At 39.6% G+C, this 16,979-nt stretch overlaps 1 non-coding gene across 1 annotated transcript; it reads left to right on the top strand.

The window, feature by feature from the left end:
* Positions 1 to 12,670: 12,670 nt before the first annotated feature.
* Positions 12,671 to 12,777, top strand: LOC141635760 (small nucleolar RNA R71). Its single transcript, XR_012540422.1, has one exon. It is a non-coding gene; the product is annotated as a small nucleolar RNA R71 (small nucleolar RNA).
* The last annotated feature ends 4,202 nt before the right edge of the window (positions 12,778 to 16,979 follow it).

The raw sequence follows: 16,979 nt of genomic DNA, 5'->3' as shown, positions 1-16,979 counted from the left end.
CATAGACCGCAAACATCACTAGCTTGTTCCCCAATGATGTCATGAGTTGACAAGAGCAACTCTCCTTTCTTGTTATCTTGGCGAATGAGGCTTTGTTCATTACTTGTCATGATGGGCGAGCTATTAAAGCTCTCATTGTTGTTGAAAATGTAGGGAAATATCCGTAAAATTCCCTTAAATTTTAGGACTATAACGTATCTTTAACATGTGATTATTGTCATAAAACAAAATATAAGAGAAAACGATAAGAGAATAGAATCAACCTCGGGTCCTTTGAAATTCGGCCTAAGAACAGAAATCAATATAGATTTCCTCCTAATCGTTGCACCCAAGACCATCTGAGACTATGCCCCTTGTGCTAGAAAGTACTCTCTAATTGCCTTGCAATATTGAGAGAGGTTTTGTGAGGTTTTTGATGTGAGATCTAGAATTTCAGAGAAAATTTCCCCGAAACCCTAATTTGTTTGCAAATGAAAATGCATTAGGTCAAAAGGAGAGAGGCTCTCTCCTTTTGTTTGCTTCGTCCAAACCGTGTGCATTAGGGAGGGAGTGAATCGGTTATTAAAATATCAACTAGTAACATGACTCAGTCGATATATTAATACTTGTCCGACAATGACAATATTGTATAATTAATTAATTCAATATACATTAATTAAATATAATCGTTTATATTCAATTTACGAATTAACCGCTTAATTCGTCTTAGCCATTATTATTTAATCCGTATTAAATAATTATCTCAACATCGCGTTTGACTAATTATTAGTCAATAACTCCGACTAACTGTTTAGTCAAATTAGGCATCAACATGACTGTATTTTCATACCGTCACATCTCTCAAACGTATCCTATAGGTGTGACTTTTAAGGATCAGTTGATCACCGCCATCAGTATGACAATAACGTCAAACTTATCTAGCAAGCCAACCGTTATTGATAAACGTGGACCAACTGATAATAATACAAAAGTATACCCTTTGATCCTTTTAGAGATTTATATGTCATTGCACTAACTGTAGAGGACACCAGCCCCAACAAGCTCCCACTTGTCCGTACAAGTGTACGTGCAATAACGTTATCCGCACTCACTGGAGGACACCGGCTCCAACAAACTCCCACTTGTCCGTACAAGTGTATGTGCGATAACCGATTCTCATATCCATTTAAAACTTCTCCCACTCAATGTAAAACAATTTGCAGATCCTGATCCGCAAAGGTCGTATTTTACAATCGATCTGTATCAAGGGTGGTTTCCCCGACTAGAGAGTAACTCAACTGATAAAACGAATTCGTATTCGAGCATGGCCATGCATTTCGATTCTGACTCCTCGAGTGGCGCCGAGAAATATCGAGTACACGATAAAGGTGAATATTTCCTTCAACTCGACTCCTGCCGATCTAAGCACTTTTGACATGAAATGACCCAGAAAAAATCTACTTGGCCCCTGTTACGGATGACCGTGAGAAAGAAACCAAAGTCACCCAAAATCTGCCTTAGTCTCAAGAGACAGTCGATAGTCAAAAGAATCGACTCTTAGGATCACCATGGAGGTCCTATCCACGACCTGGCACCGAATGTTATAAAACATTTAGGACTCCATGTCGATGTCACAATTGTGTCCTACGAGATATCCGTATAACTCGCCTCTGTGATTGGTCAGTCAACCTTTTGACTTATGGCTCGTTGAACCCACCATCAACCAACATCACAAAATAATTGCCAGAGTTATCAGCTCACGTGGGCAATTAAGGACCAAAAATATAATGTTTGTTCAGTTCACTTTGTGGTGTTCAAAATTGTCGTACAAATCCACATGAAAAACAAAATATATAAATATCAAAACGATGATGTCGTATAGAGTACAAAAGAGAATGAATCTAATCCATAAAAGAGTACTACAACTCAGGAACACGTTTAATTCCCATGGAATTAACATGCCCTTCATGCTTATCTTGTCGTAATGGTTTAGTGAGAGGATCTGCTATATTATCATCTGTAACAATCTTTTCTATCACTACCTCCTTTTGCTCCACGTAATCTCGAATTAGATGAGCTTTTTGTTGTATATGTCTAGACTTGTTACTAGACTTAGGCTCCTTAGCTTGGAAGATGGCACCTCTATTGTCGCAATAGATGGTGATCGGGTCATTCGAACTAGGCACTACAGATAGTCCTTGTAAGAATTGACGCATCCATATCGCTTCCTTTGCAGCTTCAGACGCGGCTTAGTACTCGGACTCAGTCGTAGAATCTCTTTGTAACACTTTGTTTGGAACTCTTCGGTGATCTGCAGTGCCATTAAGAGTAAAAGCGAATCCAGGACCGAGATTTCGAGTCATCTCGATCCGTTTGGAAGCTAGCATCTGCGAATAGGTTGCGCATAGCTTTTGTTCGCCTCCATAAGTCAATGCCCAATCTTTAGTCCTCCGTAGGTACTTAAGAATGTTCTTGTGACCATCCAATGTGATTCACCGGATCTTTGTTGGAATGGACTCGTCATACTCAATGCATATTCCACGTCCGGACGTGTGTATATCATGGCATACATGATTGATCCTATAGCCGAAGCATAAGGAATCCGGGTCATGCGCTCTTTCTCTTCCGGTGTCTCTGGTGCCTGAGACTTGCTCAAATGCACCCCTGGAGCCATAGGAAGAAACCTCTTTTTGGAGTTAGTCATGCTGAATCTATCTAGTATCTTGTCTATATAAGACTCCTGACTGAGAGATAACATCCGACGTGATCTATCTCGATAGATACGCATGCCCAAAATTCTTTGTGCCTCACCCAGATCTTTCATCTGGAAATGGTTCTTCAACCATACTTTTACCGAAGTTAAGAGAGGTATGTCATTCCCAATCAGGAGTATGTCATCGACATACAATATTAGGAAGACAATCTTGCTCCCACTCGACTTGATATATAGACATGGTTCCTCGACCGATCGAGTAAATCCATTTTCTTTTATCACTTAGTCGAAACGATGATTCCAACTCCTAGAAGCTTGCTTAAGTCCATAAATGGAACGCTTAAGCTTGCACACTTTCTTAGGATGTTCAGGATCAATGAAACCTTCGGGTTGTACCATGTACAACTCTTCCTCCAAATAACCGTTTAAGAAGGCGGTTTTCACATCCATCTGCCAAATTTCATAGTCATGAAAAGCGGCAATCGCTAAGATAATCCGAATGGAACGCAGCATAACTACGGGTGCAAAAATTTCATCGTAGTGCAAACCTGGAACTTGGGTGAAACCTTTAGCAACTAGTCGTGCTTTATAGATATCTTGTTGACCTTCCACAGAATGCTTTATCTTGTAAAGCCATTTCCATTGAAGGGGACGAACCTTAGCAGGTAAGTCAACAAGATCCCATACGTTGTTCTCATACAAAGAGTCCATCTCGGATTGCATGGCCTCAAGCCATAGCTTTGAGTCAGAACTAGTCATGGTACCTTTATAGGTTGCGGGTTCACTACTCGTTAAGAGTAGAATGTCATCTATGTCATGTTCCTCGACCATACCAATGTATCTGTCCGGAGGAATAAAGACTCTTCCTGACCTCCTAGGTTCCTCAGGAATATTCACCGCAGCTGGGATTGAAGGAACTGGTTCCTCCAATGGTTGCTCGGCATTTGGTTCTGGAATCTCCGACAGCTCGAAGGTTCTATTACTCTTCGCATTCTCGAGAAATTCCTTCTCTAAGAATGTCGCACTAGCCGCAACAAATACACGTTGTTCGGTTGGCGAATAGAAGTAATGACCAAGTGTTCCTTTAGGATAACCTATAAAGTATGTCTTGACCGATCGCGGGCCGAGCTTATCCTCGTGTCTCCTCTTGACATAAGCCTCGCAGCCCCAAACCCGTATAAAGGACAAGTTAGGGACCGTTCCCTTCCATAGTTCATATGGAGTCTTGTCATGAGCTTTAGACGGACTTCGGTTAAGTATTAGAGCGGTGACGAGAAGAGCATAACCCCATAATGTGTCAGGCAACACGGTGTGACTCATCATGGATCGAACCATATCAAGTAGTGTTCGATTTCTCCGTTCGGACACACCATTCAACTGAGGTGTTCCAGGTGGAGTTAACTGTAAGGCAATCCCACAGTCCTTAAGGTGTTGATCAAACTCGTGAGAAAGATACTCGCCACCACGGTCTGATCGTAGTGTTTTAATCTTTCTACCCAGTTGGTTCTGTACCCGATTCTGGTATTCTTTGAATTTCTCAAAGGATTCACTTTTGTGCTTCATTAAGTAGACATAGCCATATCTGCTTAAATCGTCCGTGAAAGTGAGGAAGTATCTATAGCCTTCTCGTGCGGTGATTGACATAGGTCCACACACATCCGTATGTATGAGTCCTAATAGGTCAACAGTGCGCATTCCAACACCTTTGAAAGAAATTCGAGTCATCTTACCAATGAGACATGATTCACACGTGCCAAATGATTGAAAATCAAAGGCCGAGATAGCTCCATTCTTTATGAGCTTTTTAACGCGTTTCTCATTAATGTGTCCCATACGGCAGTGCCATAGATATGTTTGATCTTTGTCACCAACCTTTAACCTTTTATTCATTCCGTGCAATATTTCGGTGGTCTGATCTAAAACATAAATTCCGTTCATGGAGACTGCCTTGCCATAAATCATATCGTGTAATGAGAAAATGCAACTATTATTCTCTATTACAAATGAAAAACCAAGTTTGTCAAGTGCAGAAACTGAAATAATGTTTTTGGATAGATTGGGTACATAATAGCAGTTATATAAAAATAACTCAAATCCGCTAGGAAGTTGGATCACATATGTTCCCCTTGAGACGGCAGCCACTCGTGCTCCATTCCCAACATGCAGGTCCACCTCACCCTTTACGAGGGGTTCGATGTTTCGGAGCCCCTGCACATGATTACACAGATGAGAACCACAACCAGTATCTAGTACCCAAGTTCCGTAACTTGTGTGGTTAATCTCAATCATATGAATAAAAGTAGAAGAGGAAGAAGACATACCAACAGGTTTAACGCGACCTGCTTTTATGTCCTCATGGTAAACAGGACATGTACGCCTCCAATGCCCAGTCTTGTGGCAATGATGGCATTCCATGTTATCGGTCTTGCTCTTTGTCGTGCCTGATGAGGTGCTCGACTCACCAGGCCCACTCTTACCTGATCCCATCTTCTTAAACATCGGTTTGCCTACCGCTAGGTCTGCCTGAGCTTTGCCCTTACCCTTGCCCTTGTTTGACACAACGAGAACATCCTATTTCAAGCTCCCACTAAACTTCATATCCTTCTCGGTCTGTACGAGTAGGGAGTGTAGTTCATGAGGACTTTTCTTCAAATCATTCATATAGTAATTCGCTCTAAAGAGCGCAAAACCGTCGTGGAGTGAATGAAGCATGCGGTCAATCACGATGTTCTCGCTGATTTTACAATCAAGCGCCTCCAGTTTCTCGACATTCTCAATCATGCTGAGAATGTGTGGGATCACCGGTTGGCCCTTCTGGAATTTCGCATCAAAGAAGCGAGGGGTATGCTCATAGGTCACGATTCTCGGTGCTTTCGAGAATTCCTTAGTGAGCGTGGTGAAAATCTTGTTTGCACCTTGGGCTATGAAGCATTTCTGCAAATTGGATTCCATTGCAAAAATGAGTACGTTTTTAATCGCACCCGCTTCCATGACGAAATCGTTATACTTGGCGATCTCGTTAGCTCCAGCCGTGGTGCCTGGGTTTGACGGAATGGGCTCGTCGGATATTTGAGCTTCCGTCGGCGGCGGCATTCCGTAATGCCGCCTCCCGATCCGCGAAGTTTGATCCATCATTCTTGATCGAGTAGGCGATTCATCCGATTCATGAAGATCCGAAGCCGGGACTCACGGTCCAGTGTGGCACTTGGCATTGGGTCGTCAAGACGCTTGACCATTTTGTTATTAGCAGTTTAAATATTCGTGATCTACACTGAAAAAGAAAGGAAAAACAAAACGAAATAAGCAACTCATCGAGGTGATTTAAGTCTATTTAAAATTCATTTTAACGTGTAGACTCATTGCACTTGTATAATCGATCTACCTCAAGAATTATACAAATGATCCCAAGACTCAATTTCCGTAAATTGATAAGCCAACTGTTTAGCTAGTTCTATCGTTAGAACTCTTGGTCGATAGATTTCCGTAAATCCTATCTATAGTCCACCATAATCACAGGATCGTAAGAGTGACCATAGTTTTGAGATAAAATAGGTCAATCAGTTCCAACTTACCCGACATAGAAGGGGTCATATTATGCCTACCGACGAAGAAGGGATTCATTGGAGTTTGACCTATAAAGACTATTCTCAATTTTTGGTTATACGAGAAAGATCCCATCAACTTAGTTTAAATTCATTTTAAGTGAACGAAAAACTAGCATTGCGTGAATGAATTAATTTAGGTGATGGCTTAAATAAAAACGTGTGATATCTGTATATCAAAGAAAACTAACGCGTGACCTGTATATGAGTCAGTTTTCATGCAATTATTAGGTGGTTTGGTTTTAGGCGGAATATGATGCAAACTATCGTTACGATGAAAAGCATAAAAATAAATGTAAAACGTAAATAAAAGTCCTAGTGTGACCTATCCTAGTAAAAAGAACATAATACAACTTTGGAATCCACCGTTGGACCCGAGAAGCTTGTCTTGATGTTCCATCTTTGTCCATGCAGCGGGAGTGAGCATCCGATCTCCATCTTTGGTCTTCTCAAAATTACAATTTAAAAATTTACAAAATATAAACCTATTTACATTCTAAATTAAAACTGTAATTACAAAGAAAAAACAAAACGGAGATGCGAGATCTCAAAATACAACCAAGACCATGTTCCATCATTACGGTAACACGTTCTACTAAGGCCACACTAAGTTACAACCGTTTGTAAAATTAAATACGTAATAAAACATTCAAGGTATTCAAAAATAACGATAAACAAAAATGCATCAACTAAAACAAAATTTATTCGTGACATAATTCCGTAATTATGTTAAATTTATCCAAACCACCTTTTGACAATTAAAATTATTTGACAAAACCGCTTCTATCAACTTAATTTTAATTCATGATAATCCGTTACTTTAAATTGCTTTAAAATAACTAAATGGTACGTAAGTGAACCGTTTCACTATCAAGCGAGTGTACAAAATCCGTATTATGTACATATTATGGCCAAAAGAAAAATTAAAACATGAAAAATGATTTTTCAACGCTGCCACAACTCATTTCCTCGATCGAGACACTAAAGTCCTCGATCGAAGAACAAAAAGGCTCGATTGACTGATGCTGCAAGTCGATCGAGAGGTTTGACAAACAGAAAGTGCTCGATCGACTAATCTCATGGTCGATCGCGGACTTTTATTTGCAATACCGTTCGATCGAGTACGAGGACTTCTCGATCGAACAGTTAGGGTTTTAAAACAGTTCTGAAACAACAAAACCCTCGTGAATTCGATTGAACAAAACAAGACCAATTGCAATTATGATCTAATTCATATACAATTAAATCTACAATTGATAATACTTTAACATATTGCTATAATTATCGTTTAAAATAACAATATGCAAAGAACAAATCGAAAAGCAAAACATATCAGTCGTGTATATACAAGTCACGGTTTTCAATGCACGAAAAAAAAACAGGAAACAGCCGTGATGCTCATTTGGCCACACTGTTTTCTAGACAAAAATTATCGTTTCAAAATCGTTTTGTGAAAATCACAAAGAAAAATTTACGTGGCCTCGCTCTGATACCACTTGTAGGGAAATATCCGTAAAATTCCCTTAAATTTTAGGACTATAACGTATCTTTAACATGTGATTATTGTCATAAAACAAAATATAAGAGAAAACGATAAGAGAATAGAATCAACCTCGGGTCCTTTGAAATTCGGCCTAAGAACAGAAATCAATATAGATTTCCTCCTAATCGTTGCACCCAAGACCGTCTGAGACTATGCCCCTTGTGCTAGAAAGTACTCTCTAATTGCCTTGCAATATTGAGAGAGGTTTTGTGAGGTTTTTGATGTGAGATCTAGAATTTCAGAGAAAATTGCCCCGAAACCCTAATTTGTTTGCAAATGAAAATGCATTAGGTCAAAAGGAGAGAGGCTCTCTCCTTTTGTTTGCTAAATCAAACGTGTGCATTAGGGAGGGAGTGGGCTTTCCACTTCCTCCTTATTTTTAACTCGTGGTCCGACTCAAAATGCTAAAATGTATATGGCGGGATTTTATTATAAATCGTCATCGGTTATCGGTTATTAAAATATCAACTAGTAACATGACTCAGTCGATATATTAATACTTGTCCGACAATGACAATACTGTATAATTAATTAATTCAATATACATTAATTAAATATAATCGTTTATATTCAATTTACGAATTAACCGCTTAATTCGTCTTAGCCATTATTATTTAATCCGTATTAAATAATTATCTCAACATCGCGTTTGACTAATTATTAGTCAATAACTCCGACTAACTGTTTAGTCAAATTAGGCATCAACATGACTGTATTTTCATACCGTCACATCTCTCAAACGTATCCTATAGGTGTGACTTTTAGGGATCAGTTGATCACCGCCATCAGTATGACAATAACGTCAAACTTATCTAGCAAGCCAACCGTTATTGATAAACGTGGACCAACTGATAATAATACAAAAGTATACCCTTTAATCCTTTTAGAGATTTATATGTCATTGCACTAACTGTAGAGGACACCAGCCACAACAAGCTCCCACTTGTCCGTACAAATGTACGTGCAATAACGTTATCCGCACTCACTGGAGGACACCGGCTCCAACAGAAAATTCCTTGCTCTCCGAATAGAGCTACTTGAAGGCCATCCACTTTATTCTTCAATATGGGTGGAGTTTCTTTACCCATGGCTTGATCTTTGCATAGAAATTCTAACTTCTTCCTATCACTTTCTCGGCTATAGTGATCGACCATGAAGCATGGCTCATGTAGTCGGGGAGCTCTCATTGTTTTGTCAAGATTGAAAGTGATTCTCTCGTCCCCTACTTCAAGTGTGAGCTCTCCATGTTTCACATCGATTACCGCTCCGACAGTATGCAAGAATGGTCTTCCTAAGATGATAGGAATGTTGGAATCTTCTTCCATGTCTACAATCACAAAGTCTACCGGGATGAAGAATTTGCCAATTCTCAAGGGCACATCCTACCATACCCCTAAAGGTATCTTTGTTGATCGATCCATCATTTGAAGAGTGATGTTGGTGCATTTGAGCTCTCCCATTCCTAGCCTCTTACACACCGAGTATGGCATGACACTTAAACTTGATCCAAGGTCACATAATGCTTTGTTGATTGTAGTGTCGCCAATGGTACATGGAATAGAAAAACTTCCCGGATCTTTGAGCTTTATAGGGGAACTCCCTTGAAGAATAGCACTACTCACTTTGGTAAAGGCAATAGTCTCCAACTTTCGGATGGATTTCTTCTTAGTAAGATTGTCTTTCATGTACTTTGCATAAGACGGAACATGGTTGATCAATTCCGTGAATGGGATTGAGACTTCTAAGTTCTTCACAATTTCCATGAACTTTCCAAGTTGGTCATCAAGCTAAGGCTTAGCTTGGCGACTTGGGAATGGAAGTCTAATCACAATAGGCTCTTTTTCCTTAGCTTTCTCTTCATTCTTCTTCTTTGAAATTTAATTGGTGGTAGGATCTACCTCCTTAGAGTTCTCCACAACTCTTTGGTTGTCACTAACATCCATAATATCTTCATCAAATCGACTCTTCGGCTCCTCATATCTTGTACCATTCCTCAAATGGATGGAACTAACCATCTCATGTCTTGGGGGATTACCTTGAGGCGGTAATTGCCCCTTTTGTCTTGAGACCTAGAAGATGCTAATTGAGTCATTTGAGTTTCTAACATTTTGGTGTGGGAAAGAATGTTGTTGATGGTGATTTGCTTAGCTTGGCTATGTTTTTGCATTTGGGCGAAGAATTCTTGTTGGTTCTTTTGCATTTGGAGGACCGCTTTTTGAACATAAAAGCTTTGGTCATTTGATTGGTTGTAGGAAGGTTGATTTTGATAACCCTGACTTTGGTTGAAAAAGGGTCTTTGAGGTTGGTTTCTCATTGGAGGTGGGGTGTATGTTGGTTGGGGGTTTTGAACATTTTGGCTCTTGTAAGAAAGATTTGGATGAAATTTGGTATTCTCATTATAGTAATTGGAATAAGGGGTGCCATTCTTGTATGCTTGGAAAGCATTAACTTGTTCATTTGTTCCCCTACATTCGCTTTGATCATGTCCCAAGGTTCCACAACTTTCACATACTCCACTTGGGATTGAGGATGATGCCACCATAGCATTAACATATTGTTTGGGTGATTTGGAAGCTTCATCAAGCTTAGCCATGGTTTTATCAAACTGCAAATTGATGGTGTCGATATAAGCAGTTAGTTGTGCACCCAATTGAGTGATGGAATCTACCTCATGCTTTCCTCCTCTAGTGGCCTTTCGGGGCCTACTATATTGGGAATTATGAACCACCATCTCTTCGATTTTGGCCCATGTTTGATTGTAATCAACTTCGGTAAACATCCCAATGGATCCCATATTAAGAACATTGCGGGAGTCTTCATATAGGCCGTTCCAAAATTGTTTCACAAGGAACCATTCACTAAGTCCATGGTGTGGACAAAAACGACAAGTGTCCTTAAATATCTCCCATGCTTCATATACTGATTCCTCATCCCTTTGCTCTCATGTCCAAAATCTTGATCGAAGCACAAAAATGCAAATCTAAAAATGACAAAAATGCAATAAAGGAAATAAAATGCGAGTTAAGGGGTTAGAATATTTACAAATGGTGGTTTAGGGAGGACTCCACCAAACTCTCATTCTTGGATGAAATGTCAAGGGGGCAAAGCCAAGGTGTTGTTGATATTGCTCAACACCTTGTAGAAGTAGTCGAAGGCATGCTCGTTTTCATGATAGAGGTCTTGGGTAGACCTTTGCACATTGTTCTCTTCATTGTTTAAGTTACCCAAGTCAAAGTGATGACAAGGATCCACAAAGCCTTGGTCTAAGGTCATAGCATTTCTAATATAAGGATTGACCAATCCATCAAATTCATCGTCCCATAGACCGCAAACTTCACTAGCTTGTTCCCCAATGATGTCATGAGTTGACAAGAGCAACTCTCCTTTCTTGTTATCTTGGCCAATGAGGCCTTCTTCATTACTTGTCATGATGGGTGAGATATTCAAGCTCTCATTGTTGTTGAAAATTCCTTGCTCTCCGAATAGAGCTACTTGAAGGCCATCCACTTTCTTCTTCCATATGGGTGGTGTTTCTTTACCCATGGCTTGATCTTTGCATAGAAATTCTAACTTCTTCCTATCACTTTCTCGGCTATAGTGATCGACCATGAAGCATGGCTCATGTAGTCGGGGAGCTCTCATTGTTTTGTCAAGATTGAAAGTGATTGTCTCGTCCCCTACTTCAAGTGTGAGCTCTCCATGTTTCACATTGATTACCACACCGGTAGTATGCAAGAAAAGTCTTCGTAAGATGAAAGGAATGTTGGAATCTTCTTCCATGTCTACAATGACAAAATCTACCGGGATGAAGAATTTGCCAATTCTCATGGGCACATCCTCCCATACCCCTAAAGGTATATTTGTTCATCGATCCGCCATTTGAAGAGTGATGTTGGTGCATTTGAGCTCTACTATTCCTAGCCTCTTACACACCGAGTATGGCATGACACTTACACTTGATCCAAGGTCACATAATGCTTTGTTGATTGTAGTGTCGCCAATGGTACATGGAATAGAAAAACTTCCCGGATCTTTGAGCTTTGGAGGGGAACTCCCTTGAAGAATAGCACTACTCACTTTGGTAAAGGCAATAGTCTCTAACTTTCGGATGGATTTCTTCTTGGTAAGAATGTCTTTCATGTACTGTGCATAAGCCGGAACATGGTTGATTAATTCCGTTAATGGGATTGAGACTTCTAAGTTCTTCACAATTTCCATGAACTTTCCAAGTTGGTCATCAAGCTTAGGCTTTGGTTGAAAAAGGGTCTTTGAGCTTGGTTTCTCATTGGAGGTAGGGTGTATGTGGGTTGGGGGTTTTGAACATTTTAGCTCTTGTATGAAAGATTTGGATGAAATTTGGTATTCTCATTATAGAAGTTGGAATAAGGGGTGCCATTCTTGTATGCTTGGAAAGCATTAACTTGTTCATTTGTTCCGCTACATTCTCTTTGATCATGTCCCAAGGTTCCACAACTTTCACATACTTCACTTGGGATTGAGGATGATGCCACCATAGCATTAACATGTTGTTTGGGTGATTTGGAAGCTTCATCAAGCTTAGCCATGGCTTTCTCAAACTTTAAATTGATGGTGTCGATATGAGCGCTTAGTTGAGCACCCAATTGAGTGATGGAATCTACCTCATGCTTTCCTCCTCTAGTGGCCTTTCGGGGCCTACTATATTGGGAATTATGAACAACCATCTCTTCGATTTTGGCCCATGTTTGATTGTCATCAACTTCGGTAAACATCCCATTGGATCCCATATTAAGAACATTGCGGGAGTCTTCATATAGGCCGTTCCAAAATTGTTGCACAAGGAACCATTCACTAAGTCCATGGTGTGGACAAGAACGACAAGTGTCCTTAAATCTCTCCCATGCTTCATATAATGATTCCTCATCCCTTTGCTTGAACCCGGTGATTTGGGCTCTCAACATATTAGTCTTCTCCGGAGGATAGAATTCTTGTAGAAGGCAAGTGCTAACTTCTTCCATGAATCAATACCAAGGGTAGCCTTGTCTAGGCTCTTCAACCATTGCTTTGCGGTACAGATCAAAGAAAAAGGAAACAATACCCATCGTATTTGGTCTTGAGTAACTCCGGTTTGAGAAATTGCATCACAATAGTCACAAAAAGTCTTCATATGTGAATGAGGGTCTTCACTAGACATCCCTCCAAATTGACTTCTCTCAACTAATCGTATGAATGCGTATTTGGCAATGAAATTACCGGTTAAATGTGGTGGTGTAGGAGTATCGTTTGGTAGGTTCTCCTCGGTTGGTACGGAATGTGATGAAAATTTAGGCATTGTAGGTTGATTTTGTAGTAGGTTTTGAATTGGGTTATCCTCTCGTTCTCTTGCAAAAGGGTTGAAAAACTCAATGTTATTTGGTTAAATGTCCACAATCTCACCAATACCTACAACTCTTAAAGTACCTCTAGCAACTCTTCTATTGTTGGTTAAGGTCCTTTCAATCTCAAAATTAATAGGTAATAGATTACCTTGTGATCTTCTAGTCATGCCAAATTTGAAACAACTCAAATAAAATTAGAACAACCTTTAGGAGATTGACTTCCTCAAGGTAAAGAAAGACACAACTAAAAAAAATTAATGAAAATCAAATCAATTGAACACCATCCCCGGCAACACCGCCATTTTTGGTGTGGTTTAAAACTCGTCGTCAAAAGCTACCAACCAAAACAATATTTATAACTTCACAAACTACTCTTAGTAAAGAGGTAAGTAAAGATCAGATCCCAAGGGACGGGTATTGATGTAGGATTTTCAATTGCAAGTAGCTATGTCTTAAGGTGTCACAAATTGGGTTGAGATGAGATGTGGTCTAAACTAATCAACAAGATGAATGTAAATTAAGTAAAGAAAATAAAGGGGTTGTAAAAAATTGATTAAAAGCACTAGGGTGTCATGGGTTCATAGGGGATTCAAGGAAATAGACTATACAAACATGTTCTCAAATAGATACAAGCACTTATTATTGCGATGGGATCGAGTTAATGTATATCTTACAATCCCTAGGAAGATTTAGGTCCCGGAGCCGAGTCGTCTAGACTGTACAACACCTACAAGTCGACTTAGTGTCTCCCTATTCAACTCTATGCATGGTCTAATGAGGCTCGAGTTGGTTTATGTCTTACAAGCCTCATTGAAAATATAAGAGATGGGTAAAAAATGCAAGGATTCATAGGCTCGCATTTCATCAAACATCACATGTGCATAAGTTGAAATCACAACAAGCAAGCAAATTAATTATGAAAACATATTAGATTAAGCATAGATCAATTTCCATGTTTGTTTTCCCCTAATTCCCCATTAACCCTAGCTAAAGGACTACTCACTCATCATCAAGTTTAGCATGCTAATAAGGTTGTCAATCATACTAACAAAGCAAAACATGATGAATAAATGATATGATTAACAATAAGTAAACAAGGGTAAAAATGAATTATACCTATGGAGATGATCCAAATAATAAACCAAAGAATAATAGAAGTACTTGATTGATGGAAGGTTGTCGATCCTCTAATAAACCCCAATAATCTTCTAATTACCCAAATAAAACTAAGAACAATTGAGAAGTTAAGGAAAGATTAAGATGTAATTAATATTGAAAAGTGTATTACAACTAAATTAAGAGATGATTCAAACTTGATTAAGAGTTGATTAAGAATTGATTAAAACTTAATGATAATCTAGGTAGTACAATGGGGTATTTATACTAAAATTAAGTACAAGGATTAGGGTTACTAAGGGCTTAAATGACTATTAAGACCCTAAGAGAAGCTTGAGGAATTGCAACTCCCGAGGGACATGCGCGCATCATGCTTGCAACTCCCACCAGGATCCGTTCGTCCTCACCTGAAGCACGGCCTGTCCTGTAAGAAGATCCGCTCGAGCTGGCAGTCGGGATGCCCGGATCATGCTCTAGTACGCTCGGATCATGCTCAGGGACGCTCGGATCGTTGTTCTGATTTGCTCGTCTTGAGCTCGGGCCGCTCGGATCGTGGCACAGGATTCTTCTCTTGTTTGGCTCCTTATCAATCCGCGGGGATTGTGTTGGGGATGCAAGGATCTTTTCATCATTTCCCATTTATTTGCTTAGGCCTATAGTATCGGTCTCCTCTTCGTTGGTTGGTCATTAGATGCAATCCATTTAGCTCCGTTTCGCTCCATAAATGCAAGGTTAGCGATCGTCTCCTACCAAGGACACAAAACCTTAGAGAATATGCAAAATGGGAAACTAAAGATAAGAAATGACCCTAATATATGATAGAAAGCATGGGAACGAGATTAATTCGGGGACTAAATGTGTTCAAATATGAGTCACATCACTAACTGGGGTATTAACCTTATACGCACCAGTCCTTGACCAAGAGACCTAAAACTGATTAGGTTTTTCAATTGGAGTACTAATTACCACAGGTGGAGCATTAGGAGTAGTAACATGAGTAATGATAGGGACCTGAACCTTCGGTGCCCTCTGTTGAGCAGGAAAGGGAACCTGAGCTGCTTTCTTAGGAGCCTGCTGAGGACCCTGAGCTACCTTTGGTTTCCATTGTTGGTTAGTCACAGTCGGTTTAGGTTTACCCTTATTACACCCTTTTGGTTCATGTCCAACTCCTCTACACGTTTGGTATAAAATTGGCTTCCATTCACTTTCCACCTTGATTTTATTCACATTACCTTCTTCATCTAAAAATTTAACTCGACCAGGGATAAGTTTGCCAAACGGGACTTCCACCAGGAGTCTAGCATATTCAAGCCTAGTCTTGTAATACCCCGTGATTTAATAATAATTTATGAGAATAATTTATGTAATTTAAATAATTAATTAATGGCATTTCTAATAAATAATTGTAAATAAGACATTAATTAAATAATAAAGTGAGTAAGCGAGTTGGGAATTGAACTCAAAGCCAGATGAGCCTTGGACCGTATGAAATAGTTATGGGCAGATTATATTAGGCCTAGTATGAGTAGTAGTCGGGATTTGAAGCGGGATTTAATAATAAAATAATAAATAGGGTAAATTGATAATTTATACCTAGTATAACACACTTTTTCAAATCTTATACCTAACTTAAATTTTTTTCAAAACTTATACCAAAAATATTATTTTTATCCAAACTTGATTCCAAATCTCAAAAAAAGACATAAATTGACAGTTTTATCCTTACTAATTATTATCACCACCCTTTCCTCCCAACATTAATCCTCCTCTCCCATCCACCACATAAACTCCATCACCACAACCCAGCTTCTCCTTCTGCCTACACCACCACCGGTGTCAGGCTACCCCACGGCCCCCACCGGCGAACCTTCCTAGTGCTACTCCATTAAACACCAATAAATGCCACCTTAAACACCAATCACAAACTTACAATATTATCAATCGAAACCCACAACAATGAAATACCCATCTACACTATTATACAAACCTAAAATCACTAACATACCTATGCCCCACCACCGTCACAACCCCACTTCGACCGAACCTATGCTTCATATGATTACCCTGCCAAAAACCCACCAACCCAAAACTTTTAACATCATTACCCACCATAAAAAAAACACATTATCCCACCACCTTAGTTTAGGATTTTTTGGTTTTTAGTGTAGTAGGAGGGATATTCAGTGGCAAGGGAAGGTTTTATTGGGTAGAAGGTGGTGGTTAGGATTTGGGGTTCTATGAGATATGAGGAGACACCAAGAGGGCTTTTCAGGAGGACATTATTTAGGGTTGCGACGCCGGCGGGAGGGCACTTGGGTGGCAGCCGACTCTGGTGGTGTGACGATGGGGATTGAGGTGAGTGGCGATGGCGAAGGGGGTGTATGAGGGGGAGGATGCATGTGTCAAGTGAGTTAATGGGGTTGAAATGGGTTTAAGTGTGGTGGGCAAAACACAAAAGACTTCACGAGGTTGGTGGTGGGTAATTAGTAAGGGTAAAATAGTCAATTGGTGAGATGTGGTATTGAGTATAAAAGAAATGAGGATATTTGGTATAAGTTTTGAAAGAAAATTATTCTAGGTATAAAAGTTGAAAAAGTGTTTTATATTAGGTATAAATTATCAATTTACCCTAATAATATAATAATAATATGGTAATTCTTAATAACAAT

Source organism: Silene latifolia, chromosome Y (assembly GCF_048544455.1).
Source record: "Silene latifolia isolate original U9 population chromosome Y, ASM4854445v1, whole genome shotgun sequence".
In the NCBI taxonomy this organism is placed as follows: domain Eukaryota; kingdom Viridiplantae; phylum Streptophyta; class Magnoliopsida; order Caryophyllales; family Caryophyllaceae; genus Silene; species Silene latifolia.
The sequence above is the reverse complement of the archived record's forward strand: the minus strand, read 5'-3'. Positions and strand labels throughout refer to the sequence as shown.